We start from the raw sequence: 18,375 nt of genomic DNA on the forward strand, positions 1-18,375 counted from the left end.
ATGAGCAATACCCATGATGCCCCATGTTTTTTAATTTATTTTTCAGGCCTTTGTAGCAGTTATCCATGTGATGCATCATGTGACACAAAGATAGCCCCATGTAACGGCCTCATATTTGAAGATGAATTTAATAGTTTTGACTTGGACACATGGGAACACGAGATTACAGCTGGTGGTGGAGGGGTATGTATGCATAATGTAACAGCTTCATGGCTGGTACGTTTTATGGTCAAGAACCATGAGCTCAAACCGATAAAGCTGTTGTTGGACGAAGAAGCTTTATCACGTCTAGGACATACATGTATTTGTATGGAGGGCAGAGGCGGCAAAAATATGGAGTGAAAAAACAATAAAAACATAAAAAATTAGCGCATTAGTGTTTTCAGGATATGAAAGCCTAATGTTTGTATAAGGTAATGATTAAAGTAACTTAATTGTCAAAAATGCCTCCTTTGGCCTATATGGACCGGATCGAGTCATATATGAATTAACTATTAACAAAAATAAAATAAAAAAACCCGATAAACCAACAGTTTGAAAATATCAAAATATCTCAACTTCCCACCATTTCCCAATCCCTTCCATCCTCGTCATCTAGGCGCAGAAGGTCAATAACAAAGGAACAGACGGACTTCTCAAAAGCGTTCGATATGTTAGACTACAACATCCCCATTGTGAAATGTGTCCTCTTGGGAGTCCACATATCCATTCTTCCTTTGGTTTGTGACTTTGTCAACAACTGCATGCAATGAGTTCGCTACAATCAATCTTTCTCTGACAAATTTGGAACTGTTGGAAGCAGGGGATCCCATATTCACAACCAAGCAAGCTTAAAGACACGCTGGACGTTTTCACGGCATGGGCAAACACAAACAAGCTTAACGTGAGCCCACCAAGTGTCAGGTCATCAAGGGTTCCAATCACCAAACTTTGATCCATTCGCAAATTACAATTAACACCATTTTACTAGACGTAACTTACGAAGGGTCCTTGTAGTAAACCCCTATTACTTACGAAAGGTACCGATCGTATTTTATTCTAGTGAAATGGATTTTACAATGCGTTGTAAGTTACGAACGATCTGAATACAATGTTTTCTATTTGTTTTTATAATTCTGCAATTTTCATTCTTCGTTCTGTATTTATGACAATCTTAACAATTTATGCCTTTTAGATGTTTTAATCCTGTAATTTTACATACGTGTCGCCATTTGATTAAACATGAAATGGAATGAAATGTGAACATACCGAATGATTGCATTATATTCGAGTTTTCCTAATATTTCTCAGCATACTAGTAAGGTTATAATACAAAAAAGCTTTATTGTAGAATAAGGTTATGACTAGTTATCCACGTCCAACTTAGTTTCGTCAGCACAGACATTGACTGTTATCATACTAACTTCACTACTTAACCTTAACCCTAATTTCGTGTAAAATTACATGAAGGAATAACCATATTCAGAATATGAAGTCACTGCATTGTCACCATTTTATACCTCTGCATCGTATTTGGTGTTTCTTTTTTCAGAATTGGGAGTTCGAATTCTACATCAACAACCGAACGAATAGCTACGTTCGTGATGGTACTCTCTTTATCAAACCGGTAAGTAGTGCGCTCGCTATTGAAGGTATCGATATTGTATTAGTGTATTTTGACTACCCGTGTATATGAACAATATTGTAATCACCGAAAATGTATCATCAGATTTAAATGACCGCCAGTGCATCTTTAAACCGGTTCAGTGAAATTATGTTTATACCTTCTCATGAAGATCCTCTGATTAGGTCAAACAAAAAATACTTGTTGATCCTTATAAATAAATAATAAATAAATTTTGGATTTATAAAGCGCCTTTCTCCAGATCTTAGAGGACTCAATGCGCTTTAATTTCGCTGCAATGGTGAATCATCACAATCAGATCGCATCAACTAGGTTGTTGCCGAACGGCGCACACCTATCCGCATTTAGATTGTAACATCCACCAATTATCTGTGCAGCTCCCCAAATTCCATTGGGTGAAGGAAGTTTTGATAACCAAACAACTAATCACCGATTTTTTGAAAGCAGGTGGTAACTGGAGATCCCGGAGAAAACCTGCGAGAGCATGGAATCGGGATAAACCAAGTGCACATGAGTCCTTGGGCCGCGCCAGGGCTTGAACCCGGGACCTCAGTGGTGCAAAGCGAGGAATTACCGCTGCGCTAACTCGCCCTCCTTTCGCTTCCTTACTTCCGGTTGGACGTATTCTTACTGAAGAGGATGTATTATCAGCCAGGAGAGGATCGATCATACACGTGACTAAGGTAGTGGGCCCCTAATATCTGTTCATGACATTGGGTCCTCGCTTTCTGATCCAAGTGGATTCTCTAATTCTTCTTGTATTTGCATCACACTCTTTACCAAGGATTTTAGCATTGTCTCAGTTGATGACATAGTTTTCTTGGACCGCATGGTCTGCAACAGCCGACTTAGACTGCTTGCTCGCCGTTTGCTTGCGGGTTTGGCGATTGTAGTTTGTTTTGGTTTTGGTCACCCGGCAGCCTGGCGGTTTCTTTTTGGTGTTCACTAAGTCTAATTTCAAATTTGTGACACGATTTGCACCATGGGGGCCAAAGAAGGCATTTTTGAAATTTGAGTAACTATAATTATGACCTTGTTAGGCTATCATTCTGAAAACACCAAAGGTCTAGCATACTTGGTTCTAAAGTTATAAGGTTTTGTGATGTGTATTTTCTTTTGTAATTTATTGGTTTTTACTCCATATTTTTGCCTTTATCTCAATTTCAAATTTGCCGCCTTTGGCTCCCATGGACCATCTCATACACAAACAGTGGTAATGGGTGGATCAACTTTGTCTTTTGAATGTACTAGTATTTTCCGGAGAGTGTTGTTCGGTTTCATGGCTTTCGCTATTCCGTGTTTTCGGAAGGTTCTGTTGGCTTTCTCTTCCTACGGGATCACAAGAAGTCCCTTGGTCTGATTCTTATTGTCTTTCTTCCTTTCAGGCTTGCTCTGTTTTTTCACCATTTTGTCTTTAACTTGTTTGAAAGTCCAACCTGGGTAGCCACAGCGCCCGAGCGCTTGCTTGATCTTTTCTTCCTGATTCGTATCCTACTCTTCCGTAACTATACTGTCAAAGAGATTGCGAACGACATCCAGTTTATGATGGATAAGGTGATGGTACTCGAAATTAAGGTATTGGTCAGGGGGTGACATTTTTGTAAACTAATAACTTTACTGTGCCACCATCTTGGATTTCTGGGTAAATATGAGTTCGCAATGTCAAAGTAATGTCAAATTTGAAATCCTTGTGGTCGACTTATCCAAAAAAGTGTCTTTGTACACGATTTTAGGTCCTCTTGTTCAAAACTAAATTTTTCAAGATGGTGCCGGCCACCATCTTGGATTTCTGGGGAAAATGATGCCGTAATGTCAAACTTATGTCAGAATCGGAATCCTTGTACTCGACATATCCGAAAAAGTGTCTTTGTGCATGATTATAGGTGCTCTGGTTCAAAACTTAAATTTTCAAAATGGTGGCGGCGGCCATTTTGGATTTTGGCCTCTAGCGAAAAATGCCGGGATTTTCGCGAGGACACGGTGGCTATTTTTTTCTAAATGGTCCATAGAAGTCGAATCAATCGTCAAACCTTACAAGCCAGAGAGTGGTCACCAAATTGAACTTTTTCACCTAACTAACTAAGTATCTTTTATTATTCTATTATTTTTTTAAACGTATTTTTATCCTTTTAGACATTGACAGAAGATACCTATGGTCCAGGGTTCATTTCCGGCCAAACGCTTAGTATTTGGGGTAAGCTAATATCAGCGTAACATTATGTATGATAAAATGCGAGTAAGTGATAATTTGAGATCAAAATTGTCCTACAAATATGTTGGGGCGCATGTTCGGGCATGGCCCCTGTACCAACAGTTGTCGCGACCTTCCGGTATATATTCACGTATTGCAACACGCCAAACATACTCTGACGTTGATAACCTTTGACATTGGAAAGGCTCTCACTAGAGTGAATTGGCTTGGATCATCGTCCTTTTTTAAACTAAACATTGAGATCAGGTAGAGCACTGTTGCTCAAAAGTCGATCGTCGCTCAGCGTAAGTGTAAGTGTCCATGATGTTAGTAGGAGCTTTCATAGCTTGTCGTTTTATTGAAACTAGTTGAAATCTAATTTTAGGCAACCTTTTCCCAAAACACGAATGGAATGTTGGAATCTCGGTATTTTCGTCATAGCAACAAAATAATACACAAATTGTAAAAAAAATATATATAATGATTTTAATCTGTGTAATAAAGACAATTATATTTTGATCTCATCAGTCATCCTGTGTGGATTTCTTTCTCCCTTTAGGCGGAGCTCCTGCCAATTTATGTACCGGCAACGCCTGGTGGGGTTGCGAGAGGGCTGGCACCGCAACCAACTATGTTAACCCAATCCAGTCAGCTCGTATACGTACAGTTAACTCGTTCAGCTTCAAATATGGGAAGGTGGAAGTCTCGGCTAAGATGCCTACAGGAGACTGGTTATGGCCAGGTATGTTAGACTGAATCCTTCGTCGTCTACTAATAGTAATATTGCACATTGTGATGCTGGATAGTTAACGACTGAGGGCGACAGTTTACCGGTAGGTTAGATTTTACCCATGGTGCATTTGGAATTGAATGTTCTACCAACTGAGCTAACCTATCAGATGGGAAAACAAACGATTCCTAATCTATAGGTATTTCAATTAGATCCTGATCCTCTAACATCTTTTCATCCAAATAGCATAGAATGATTTTGAAATCACTTCCGAAATCGTAGGTTTCCAGAACACGTTTAACCCAGCAAACACAAAAACGTTTTAAAAACGTTTTAAATAAGTTATATTTTGGCTTTTGGTTTTGGTAAAAACGTTTTAATAACATTAAAATGTCGGGTTATATAAAGGTCATGATAACGTTTTAAAACGTTTTGTATGAAAACACACTACAACAATATTTTTAAATGTTTTCAAAAATGTTATTGTAACCTAATTTTGCAAACATTTTTGCCAAATATTGTGTCAATACTTAAATAACATTATTAACAAAATATTTGAACCCAGCAAACACAGAAATGTTCTTAAAATGTTTTTTTCTAAACCTTTTAATAACATTTAAATGTCGGGTTATATAAAGGTCATGAGAACGTTTTTAAAACGTTATTGAAAATATTTTGGGCAAACATTTTTCGCAAAATATTTTTTTCAACCCCAAAATAACATTTTGTTTAGAATGTTTTGTATAAAGTTTTCAAGAATGTTTTTGGAATGTTATTAAAACGCTTTTATACCCTTTATATAACCCCACATTTAAACGTTTTCTGTAAAACATTTTTGTTTGATGAGCAGTAGATTATCAAAAATGTTTTTTAAGGTTATGAAAACGTTTTATACTCTTAATATACCCTTTATATAACCCGACATTTAAACGTTTTCTGACAACCTTTTATAACCTTTTGCGAACGATGTCGAAAACGTTTTGTGTTTGCTGGGAAGCTACCTTTTGCAGCGACAGATAAATGAAACCAAAATGGTAAAATAAACTTAATTTGATTAGCTCATAATCGGCAGGACTTATAACATCGCGGATTAATATCAGTATACTTTATTTTCAGAGATGTCTTGTGACATCTCACCTGACACAAACTATTAATTCAAAGTCCTATACTCTATCTACTTTAAGTAAAACACACAAAATAGATCAGATAGGCCAACTATATCATTCTTAAAGGTCATAATTATATGTTTCTCGGACAACATCATATCATTGGCAAGCTTATATTATGAGGACAATGAAAATGACTCCTTTTTTGAGAAAATAAGTCGTTTAAAATTTATATTCCGCCAAAACCAACTGGAAGCGGCGAGTTCCTTCGAACGAGACAGATTTGACCTAGAAACTACAGTGATTAAAAATATGAACACGGCCAGCTTTGAGAGAATGGACTGCCAACACTGTCAATGTACATAACGTATACTGGTGTACAGAAAAAACTCTGAATCAAGTATTATGGTTTTTACACACATGGATAAAATCAGGTCGCTTTTTTTATTATATAAAATATTAGTAAAATGTAATATTAAAATTCATATGTATTTCAACTTGATCAGAAATATTTGGACTAAAATAAAAAAAATATTTTAGATCAATTTCACGCTATATCGCGCTACGATCAGAATTGACAAACCATTAACACACGAACGTGCTATAAAAGGATTCGATACTGTATTTATTATGCAAATAACCAATTTTCATGGCCCAAATAACTGTGTGTATCAATCGGGAACTGATCTTCCCAATTTTTAGTAGTGAAGGCCACGCTTTACATGCATCAATGAACATCAAAAGAGTTTTCTAGTGTCATGATGTGTGTGTTGTTAAATGAGCGGTGTTTAATATTATGATTTTTTAAAGTACTGCAATGGTTTGGAAACGTATAGTCTCCTCCGTAGCCAGTTTGGATACGCGTAACCAAACTAGCTGTGCAGGAGACTTCTGTTCATAAATATACGTCATTAGTATGTTGCATTGGAACTCAATATTTCGCTTGAACGCTGAAAGGGACCGTACTAACTTGAACACAATTTGTCTTTTTTCAGGAGAAATACGAATAAAAAAGTGTCAACTTGTAATGTAATAATTATATTATTTGAACGGAGTTAAACTTGTTTTTGCATTAGATATGCCCTTTAAGGTGGGACTACTTTTCAGCGTAGTTGTAAAAGCCTAATAATTCCCGCCACATTACGAGCTGTTCAAATTCTAATATTGACATTATCTCGTTGTTTGTAGCTATTTGGTTGTTACCTGTAGAGAACGGGTACGGAGAATGGCCAGCATCAGGGGAAATAGATATAGTTGAGTCACGAGGTGAGCGTACTAATATTTTGTTGTTTACCCAGTATATCGGTGGCGTAGCCAGGATGTCGGAATTGGGGGGGGAGTTACAACTTGTAAATTTTCCCGACGGCTAGCAACCCAAAAAACATAACAATGCAACATTTTTTTCAATTTTCCCATTTTTTCTTTTAAGCAGTGTAAAAAATGTATTTTGTTCACCCAATTTTTTGCCAACAAAGCCTTCCGTCTTCAAACGGCCTTACATAAGCCGACAGCCATGACAAACCTCCCCAATGCGTCCCGGCCCCTACTGGCTACACCACTGCAGTATATACATGTAACTTCACACACTATAGAGCTTTTATGATCGCCTGCGTCCCCAGAAGCATGCGAATCTACAAAACATATTCAACTAATCAATTTCTGGCGATTTGTCCTAATCTACCACTCAGTGGACACAGTAGAGACATTGCGATTTCCAAACGTAGACATCGGACGTACGTTGATCTATTCAAAATCACTCTCCTGTATCGAAGCGAGGTCACGTATTTAGCTATTTTTGAAGTTATTCCGCGTGCAAAATCGACGTCGTTGAAAATGCACAAAATTTGTCCATTTCACAATATGTTAAAGACAGTCAAAGATAATGAACATACGAAGGAAAGTCTAATTATTATTATGATCATTTTTGTTTGTAACAAATCATTATAATAAAGGTACAGCGATGTGTTAAAAATGGACTAAATTTAAACGCAATATTCATACGCAGAGATTGCTCATTGAAATGTGTGTGATACTTTGCGTACAAAAAATGACATTGCGATTTCCTATTTTGGATTCCAACGTAGAATAAAACGCAGATGCTACGTTGAAATATACTGATTTTACCTCATGTCTAAGTCCATGCAACGCGTCCAATTTTCAGGACGAAAAAGTCTCATTTTAAAAGTAAAGTCATGATGTATGGATGTAGTGATCTTTAATCTACCAAAATATATGTTTTGGGGCAACTATAATATTTGGGGAGCACAAAAAAAACCAACCTAAGCTTAATCAGCATGTAGGTCAAAATTTTAGTCAAAATCAAAAGCGGCCTGTTTGAATTAGGCAGAGACTCAGCTTACTGTTATTTTTTCAATCACTATGCCCTCTATCGACCTAGATTAGATTACATCAAATATTATAGTCTTTTTTCCAGCTGACTTGTTCTCCTTCGTGACGAATGAGCACAATCCAGTTTGGAACCGAGACTAGCACGATTTAACACCGTATTAACGTACGTAAAAACGTACGTGAAAACGTACGTTCCACGTGCTGCGTTTGGAACATCGCAATCTCTCTAGTATTCAATACGCCGCATCAAGTAAGAGCAAATTAATTGTTTTTAAAAGTGAACATGAAAGTGAATTTAATTACTTCTATTTAACCGGTGCTCCATAAATGATTGCATTTTACTCCTGTAAAATGTTGCATCGTAACTGTTAATAATAGTATTTTAAAATAGCGAGATTTTGCTGATGTTTTCGACACCGTGTAGGCCTACGTATAGATCTGGAAAAGAGGAAAAAAGAATCCGTCTTTTCATGACCAGGATAAACTGCTGTTGAAAAACTAAACATTAGTGTACCCGAATTCCAAATGAAACACAAATTACATCTATCTATTAAGTTAAAACAGCCTTACTTAACCATTAAGAAGCCACTACACGTACAGTCGTACACCCCTGTGCAAAACGTGATGTTAAATCTACCTAATAATATAACAATCTCATACAGGTAACAAACAACTCACGGATAAATCTGGCACCTCTGTTGGTGTAGATCAAATGGGATCTGCAATCACTGGGGACCCTTTCTACCTTACAACGGATATGCTGATACTTTTGGAGCATAGTAAGATACTCGTCTATCAAGCATATAAACAGGAGGGTGAGAGTTCATAGGGGCAATGTCGGGAACTACGTCACGCTATTGTTCGACCTAGGCTACATCATTTTAAACGCATGCGTGTTCGTCAATACAGTTTTAGTCTCCTCCACCTTCGCAACACGGTATGTAGAGTGACTGGAATTACACTGACGGTGGAGGAGAATACTAGCTAGTCAGACGGTTTAATTCTATCAAGCATATATAATACCTGAACAATCACCGTCATTTGATCGATTTACTACAGAATATATTGTATGCTCAAAATATAATTTAAAAATTGTAAACCTGTTAACTTATTTATTTGTGTACTAAAGTATAACGATACGTGAATAACATCATGTTGGAACAAAATGGCCGCTAATCCGCCTATTGTCTAGACCTAGGCTACATCTTCCGGTTTGGTTACGTCATTTCGGATGCCCATCCCATTGGTCCATTATTTCTGACATAAAGTATTTTCGATGAAAGCTAAATTAATACTAAACAGCCGTAAATATGCTAATACAATAGATTGGTCTTACAATTATAGTTTGTATGTGCTTGTATCGGTTATTTATTTGCTCAAACACCATAATGTTATAATTTTGTCGATGAATGGCGCCTGCATTAATTTTGCTTCCACCAATAGCACTCTATATATATGCTTGTAGATGAGGTTCTACGGTATCCGTATAAAAAAAAAAAAAAATCTGAGGATGCAAATTATAACGATACTAAGGCAACAATAGAATCTACGAGGGAACTTACTTTTAGTAGCGAGGGAAAAAATCCTTGTTTGTATTGTGTTAAACATTAAAATATGTCGAATCAAAATGTACTACGTTATAATATATACAGCATTTAACAGTCCCACAGTGTAATGGGTGATGGTAGTATTATACCATCGCTTCCCACACAATAGTCGTGTTCACACGGTCGGACTTAAGTCACTTATTACCGGTAATAAGTGACTATTATTATTGCCGGTAATAACTCACTTATATATCCGACTTTGTGGACACGACTAGTGTGACTTGGGGTTCTCAACATTGTCTTTATGCACTCTCATCCTCCTGACGCTGTGCAATTAAGCGGAACGATAAATAGATCATGTATTGTTGAATGGATAGTGATTTGATGACACAGTACTGCATTGGGTCATGTGCGTCAATGGGGGTAAACGTAATTATACTGTATTTGGTCAAGTCCCGAAAACGTCCACCAGATAAGTTTACTGTAAGCGTAACGCGGTGCTTAACACTGATGATGGGCTTATATGCGATCTGCTGACTTTCGATAGATATAATTAGGGATGACCATCATAATTTCATGTTGCCCCTTTTTCTACAAAAGATTGTTTTCTGGAAAGAACTCATCAACAGAAGTATTTTGGTGGTTAAATGGTCAAAATCGGTCAAAAACTTTTCGAATTATGAATTTTCAAAGTTTCCCATTCTGACCGGTCATTGGAACGAAATAAATTGACAAAGTCTAAATATAGCAATGTGAGCAAAATTGGTATAAGCATATATTTACCTTTTATATTTCTTTATTTTAATATATATGCAAACATGAAACAAGCATATTGTGAAAGTATCAAAGGGTTTCTTATGAAATGGCACTTTACTAGTCAATAGCATGAAGTATTTCTTCAAACCGAGGCACTGAAATCATGCTTTTAGAAAACATTTGCCAAAAATCATCCATAATGGCCAAAGTGGCACAAAATCAAAAGTCCAGGTGAACTTTTTTCCACAACAATATACACTACACATAAGAAAAATACTAATGTACTACAAGGGATTTTCAACATAGGAATCCAAACAATCAAGTACCAACATGCACAGCTTTGTCCTGATATCACTTCTGGGGTTTTAACAAAATGTTTAACCTCTATTGTGATTGGCAGCAGTATAAGGTATCTCTTTGATAGCTGATAATGCCCAGCCATTCAGCAAGTGGCTAATAACTGACCTTGATAGGCTTGAATGAATACTGTCATGTGCTACAAAACCATCACACTCCAGGGCCTGGTCAGTCCATATGCTACAGGGGCACAGTACTTTAACAATGGAGTGAAAGACTCATTATTGATTAGGCGCGTATTTTAAAAGTACAGCTCCTGTGCGTGTATAGCAGCAAGTCAGTGCAGATGGTATAAATATAAGAAAATGTTTAGGGTTGAGATCAGGTGAATAATACAACAAATGAGCATGAAACTTCACATTTATGTTCAGAAAGGTGTCTATTTAACATGATTCGAAAGGTGTTTGGAAATTCCAAAGGGAAGCTGGTGATTTAATTTTTAACTCAAGATCTACTTGTCCGTTTTTTTTTCCTTTTTACAGAGGGTATGATAGAGGTAATAACAACAACTCTGCCAAATTACAGCTCAGTAGGTCAAGGTGTTCACCTGATCTTATTCATCTGAATATTTTGTGCCATTCTGAGCAGTGCTGCACTGGGCCACTGGCAATTAAGCGCACTGTGGCGATGGACCAATTTTGACTCACACTTACAAAAAACCAAATAAGTTATGATGCTGTAATTTGCAGGATAGTTACAAAACATAATTGGCATTAACATCTCCAATTTTTACAGAAAAATTATGAAAAATAAAAGAATGAGCTCAATTTAGAAATGTCTGTGCAAGCAGTGCACAGTTGAGCTCCCTGCATGTCTATGGGAGTGTTCTAATAAAGTTGATGGTTCATTGGTCATCCCTAATATAATGCAAACTCTAGGTCCCGTTTCATAAAGATGTACTATAAGATCGATCTTATGATTGATTTAGCAGGGTTTTGTGTGTGGTTGATCAATCGTAAGATTAAATTTAAATGCTTTGTGAAATGTCTTAACATGGGTTTTTTGGTCGCGATTCTAACCTTTCGGTTATCGCGATGTCTTTTTAAAACATATCTTGTACGTTTTCTCCCCTGCAGCAATTTGCAAGGTGATGATTTTGGAAAAGCCTTTCATCTTTACGCGGTAGAATGGACGCCTACTGACATTAGGTAGGTCATACATTTTCTTTGGTGACATTAATTATTATTAAACTAAATAAGATACTAACCTGTGCAATATATATACACCATTATACGCGCACACCATGGGCATTGAAGGTGTATTTTTGCTGTAAAAGAATAAACAAATATGTATTCGCCGGCGAAGTGACGTAATAAATCGGATTAACTACCATAGCAATAGGTGAAAACAATTTTGAATATATCGCGCTGCACTACAAGCAGCAGGTTTCATTCATCATCTGTTGCAATCATAGTAATAAAATACCATACCGCTCTTTTCAAAGGTACTAATCTTGGTTCAATGCAGAGGTACCGCGTGAACGTACTAGTGCAGCGCGGTATAATCAAAATTGTGTTCACCTATTGCTATGGTAGTTAATCCGAATATTACGTCACTTCGCCGGCGAATAGAGGTTGTACGTGAATTTATTGATTGGCTCCAAACAAAGGATTTGAACCGATGTCCTTCACCGTAATCATGGTGCAGTGCAATCCATGCAATCAAATGTTGTCATCAACCTATTTGATCGTATTGTATTTGTTGTGAGAACTTGCACGGTAGATTGCAACCATGCCTTTGTTGAATGCATTTGAGTAGTCCGCCATATTTACGGTATGATGCACAACCTCTATATCACATCATTGCCTCTATATGAATTGTATTATGAATTCGGCAGGAACGGATCAAGAATTTAGAGCAAATTGATTTAATGCATTCTTTTGATTATGTTTTGGGTGATATTTCATTTCTACCTAAAAACTAACGGTAAGTCCTAAATATCGAAGACCGATAAATGAACTGGGTAAAGATACGAATCCTATTTTAAGGGCTCAGAGAGCGACGTTTTCACGTATTTTTTTGGGGACCTGGGAGCACATCGAATTGCATTTTGAATATGAGGAATGTACTTTAGATTGCTTGAGATTCGCGATATGTCAAATGATTAAAAATTGACATTATTCAAATTTAACCGTCCTCGAAGTATATTGCATACATTTTTCTGGGAGGAAAATCCGTCCATCATATGTAAATTTCGTATTGAAGATATAGATCCCCCCCCCCAAATGGGAACAATAAACGAAAGTTCTTTCGTTAGAACTTTGACTGATGTTTTAACTTCTTTTACAAACGTAATCGGACTTTTTGATCCCTCCCTCCCTATCGAAAGGACTTGTCACCATTATTAACTCATCTTTCTAGATTTACCGTAGACGGCAAGCAGGTATTCCGTGCTGATCCAGGACCAGGCGGGTTCTACGACTTTGGTGATTTTGCCAATAAAGCGCCAAACACACACAATCCATGGGAAACCTCATCTAACAAAATGGCGCCTTTTGATCAAGAGGTGAGAACAATATGAGGCTATTCCATTTAATACTGTGGATTTTAAATGGAATATCCCAATGCATCACAAAACGAATTAACCATCTCGGAAAAAATCACCAATTTTCCCAGGTGTGGTTTATTTAGACCTATAAAATCAGATATTCGTCGGTTCTAAAGCAGAACGTTTAGAAACCCTCAAAGCAACTGATATGCGCAGCACAGTGCAACACGCTATATTATAAATATTTTTTTTTCATAAAGCTTCATACTCCGTTGGTGATCAATATTCTATTGTTGACACAGATAAAGAAAGTTTACATATGCATTGTGATATACACGTGTGATCGAATTTTCTATTATACAAGCACCTGGATCATAAATGTGTTCCTTTATATAATTGTAATTCTCAAAATTAAATATTTCACAATTTTAACTTTCGATTTAAAAATCGTTATGCCAAAAATGCAGTAAAAATGTATCCAGAGCAAACAGTGATGGCCGCTAATTAGTGTATTTAATTTCAAGTTAGTGTATTTAAAACAAAACCTTGGTTTTACCTCAAAACAAATCGAATTTCCTTGTAATAGCAACACCATATGGGATACTAGAGCATGCGCAAATCGTAATATGTGTAGAATAGAACTTGATGGTATCTCATATGATAGTCGTACAATGTTTAGCCTGAGTCGCTCGGCGTATCTCGAACAAAATCGCCATGCGTTGAAAAACGAGAGGATTCGCCGTACTATCACGGCAATTTTGACACAAAGATATAGGGATGATGACGGTGTGCGTAGTCATTAACCTCCAAACATTACAGCAAAATAGGTTGATTCTTTCCAAATGAGACTGTATGGACAGTGCGGGGCCCTTACATCTCCTTTATCAGCCCTATCCCTAACCAACTTCCTTTTCGCTTTTGCTCGGGGCCCATGAACCCTCGGGGCCCCTTGACTTCGCCAACCTGTCCACCCGCTTGTTACGCCCCTGTGTGGCGGTTTTGCTGCTTTGTACACTGATTTGGTGAAAATAAGTCGCTCGTCACTTAGCGACCGAGTGCAAATCGAGCTTACCACAAACGTGTTCTAAATATTGCTTTAACGTGGTTCTAACTTTGAACCTAATATTACTTTATCGGTTTTCCTGCAGTTTTATATCATCATGAACGTAGCCGTGGGTGGTACCGGTGGTTATTTCTCCGATGAATTAACCAATCAACCATACCCTAAACCATGGACTGATAAATCTAGCACTGCACCTCGTGATTTCTGGAACGCAAAGAATAGCTGGTATCCCACGTGGAATGGTGAAGATGCGGCATTGCAGGTCAAATATATAAGAGTGTGGGCTGATGGATCCTACTAGGATTTCAAACATCCTCATCTGTCAGGACTTAATTCGTTGACCCTAATAGACTTATACATGCATAAAATGACCTTTCAATAAAGTAGGTACAAAAACTCATGCTCCAAAACTTGAGGTCAAATTTGTGAGGTATGATTGTTAAACAGTGCTCAGTGAACTGTGACAGTTGATATGAGAGAATAGACAATTACCATCGATTAATTCCGATTATACCCGAAGCATCAAATAATTTCCGAACGAACGCTAAATCGATATCTCTTCAGCATCACTCGCAGTGCGGAGTTCCAAAGTATAGCATGGAAGACAGGATCAAGCGTTTTTTTATGTCTGTTGTAAGAGATTGATTTTTAAGTTGCCAAGTGTCAATTTGTTCTAATCTAAACTGGCAAATAATGACCAACATTTCGCTTTTCTTTTCATTACTGTAATATTGTGAAGTGGCAATTAGCGGACGCGTTAGTTAAGAAATATGTTAGGAAATATTTTACCTGATGACCTCTTGTTGACATTGGCTATATAAGCTGAATTTTTGCTCAAAAAGTACAATGATTCATAACTTTACTTATCCTCAATTTTGACCCCTAGTTAAACTGAATGAATACCGCTTACTACACCTTTTCTGAACTAATCCGATGTTGATTTGAAATTGCCTATTATAGCTCATGATCCAGGTCACGAATTTGTAATATTATTATACTTGAATCAATAATTGAATCAATAATTAGCAATAAACTTGGTATAGAATAGAGATGGAAGAAAACATATTTTGAGTTACTCATTGATGTGGGTAAGCTCTTCATCCACGGCGTCACTCCCATCGCTGAGCGACTAGTGATTGGTTTTTGATCAATACAACCACAGGCAACAAGCATTTCCTAACAAAAGCGCTTTACCACATTCACTAAAAACTAATCTCTTGTCGCTCAGTAATGGAGTATAAATTCAGCTTTAGACTATGACGAAATAAAAGTTCAACTAAGAGAACTGCATTGTCTCTCTTTATGAGAACTGTTCAAAACTTTCACGGGGTGGTGGGGGGGGGGGGTGGGGGTGGGGGTAAGTGAGGATTTGAGGGAAGAATCAAAATATATTTGGAGGGTTTTTTTCTCACATCCCCGTGAATATTAATCGTTCCCTTATTCAGAGCACTTCCACATAATGGTTGAAATTGAAAATTCAAAGAAGATTTGCAGTCAAGAACCCTTTGATATCTTTTCTGGATATTGTTTGATAAAAATAAGTCAGTTTTTTACATTGTAGAAACCGATGCTCTTCAAGTTGAAAGAAGTTAAGGAACCTATTTTTATTTAAAACCATTTTATGGACATAATGTTTGAACTGATTTAAATTCTTAGCCTTGGATAAATGTGGAAAAAATGAGGGTGTAATTACATATAAGTGAAAATCTTAGGTAATATGTTAATATTGCGTATTAATATCAACGGAATATATTGCCATAACGACGTACACCAAATGTACGTCATACCTGAGCCGTGAGAAGCTTAAGGTGTTACTACAACCCTTGATAAATCTGTGGCTATTTTTGTATATTCTCGAAAAATAATAACACACTCAGGGCGTGTTGTTGTGGCACAATTTACAAAAGTTAGTTTTAAATAATATATGATAAATACAATTATAGAAGGATAATGGGTAAGGAGAGGAAGAAAGAGAAATAGATGGGAGAGAGCATTGGAAGTGAAAAGGGAAGGGAGAGGAGAGCTCGAGATAGAGGAGATATTGAATGTAGGGGGAGACGAGGCGGGGGAGATTTACCTGGGGTGGCACTAAAGTCACGTTTTTTGTTTTAGCCACGTAAACCTATGGCTGCGAGACGCTAACATGAAAGGCGATATCAGACGCTTGGCGCCCAAGTGTCTGCTCAGCTGTTAATGCCTTGATATGTATTGACATATATAAAAAAGAAAGAAAAGATAATGCCAACCCCTGCCAGATTGGCATTTGCCAACCTGGTACAATTGGTAGAAGCCAAGATTGCTGATACTCTGGGATTCTGATGGCAGATACCAATTTGGCACGTGACTGCAAATGTATGGTTGTGCAGACCCCTTGCACATTCAGCTGTGTCCAACCTGGCATATGCCACATGGTCAGTTGGCAAGTATCAACCTGGCACTATGGGGCATATTTTCCCTGTGGAGGAGGGTCTGTTTTGGGTTCAAAAGAGGTAAAATTCTTAAGTTTGTCCAATTTGAATGAAAATTGGTGTATGCAATCTTTATATGATTGAAATATGATGGGGTCATTTCAAGGTCACCAGAGGTCAACCAAAGGGTCAAAAGGGGTAAAATTCCTAAGTTTGTTCAATTTGAATAACAAAATAGGTATATGTGACGTTGATATGATGCAAAACCGGTGTACGAGGTTCATGATCATGATCATTTAATAAATTGATATCATATGAGAGATCCAATTTTTCTCATTAACATAATTGAAATTAAAAGTTCCAAAGCAGTGTATTTCCGAAGATGTCATCAAAAAACTGTTGAATTAATACCACAGTTGAGACTAATTCGACAGTTTTCTGATGACTTCTTCTGAAATATACCGATTTGGAACGCCTAATTCTATATCTTAATGAGAGCAATATGAGCTTTTGGTTACCAAACTAAACTTAAATTGAATTCGAATTGGCCATAAATTTGTTTCTTGTAGTTTGATTGAAAGAATACAAGTATCAGATTTTTATTTTTGATATGAAGATATTGATTGACGAATATAGTATAACGCCCAGATTTTGCATCCGCCATATTCGGAACCCTTTGGTATATAATTCATACTGTTAATATTTTATGATGGGTTACGAAATAAAGCCGTTCGGCTTTGCTTTGGGGTCTTGACTTTATGTCAAAATTCCCTGTTGACCTTTAAACACAATACATTTGGAAGATTCCACTTAGTTGTAAAATAGGACACGTGTAAACATTACAAATATAATCAAGAAATAAATAGTTGGTAATAAATGGTGATCACTAGATGATAGATCAAGAAAGTTGACAACTATTTTCGCCATGCATATAGAACTGTTGACAGAAAAAAATATAGCACTGTCACTGAGGCGAAACAGCTATGACCTTGGTCAACGTCAAAAGAAACGGAACAGGAATTGGTAACAACACAGCGAGATATGAAAGGGATATGCGCCGCCTCTCATTGCGTGACAGAGTCAGACATAGAAGAGATATTAGAGACATTGCGATTTTCCAAACGTAGACGTAGACCGTAATATGTTTTCACGTACGTTAAGGGTACATGCCACAAAATAGGTTTCCATAGGCTTTACGTGCAAAATAGGGGTCACGTTTTAGGCTATAAGTCGAGTTACGTCTTACTTTGAAATATATTTTTGATATCATCTTAATCAAAACAAAATTCTGCATAACATATCTGAAAATGACACCATATTTTAGGTATACTTTTTGAGAAAAATAGCGCTATATAAAAAGACCCGATTTTCTCGTGTTTACGTCCGACTGCTAACGACGTTTTGACCTCGTGTGTTCATGCGCTCATCATCGTAAACATCACTCAAATTTTTGCGTTTTCTGTTCAAATTAGTAGAGATCACATTCACAAGTTCTAGCAAAACACGATTTGCAACACTAAAATTGTTAATATTGTACCGATTTTGCACATTTTTATGCAAAGTTGGGACTAATAGTCGTGATAAACTTTTACCGGAAACCGCTTCACAGACGGATTTAGTGGTATGAACCATTCACACGTACGGTTTTAACATTGATTTATATAACATTCGTAGGGAAACACTCGTTCTCTACGTTTCATTTACCTAGACATGAAGTAAAATCAGCATATTTCAACGTGGAACGTACGTTTGAGTT

At 37.0% G+C, this 18,375-nt stretch overlaps 1 pseudogene; it reads left to right on the plus strand.

Annotated features, from left to right (window-relative positions):
• Window positions 1-14,512, plus strand: LOC140140712 (beta-1,3-glucan-binding protein-like; annotated as a pseudogene).
• Window positions 14,513-18,375: the final 3,863 nt, after the last annotated feature.

Source organism: Amphiura filiformis, chromosome 2 (genome assembly GCF_039555335.1).
Source record: "Amphiura filiformis chromosome 2, Afil_fr2py, whole genome shotgun sequence".
Taxonomy (NCBI): Eukaryota; Metazoa; Echinodermata; class Ophiuroidea; order Amphilepidida; family Amphiuridae; genus Amphiura; species Amphiura filiformis.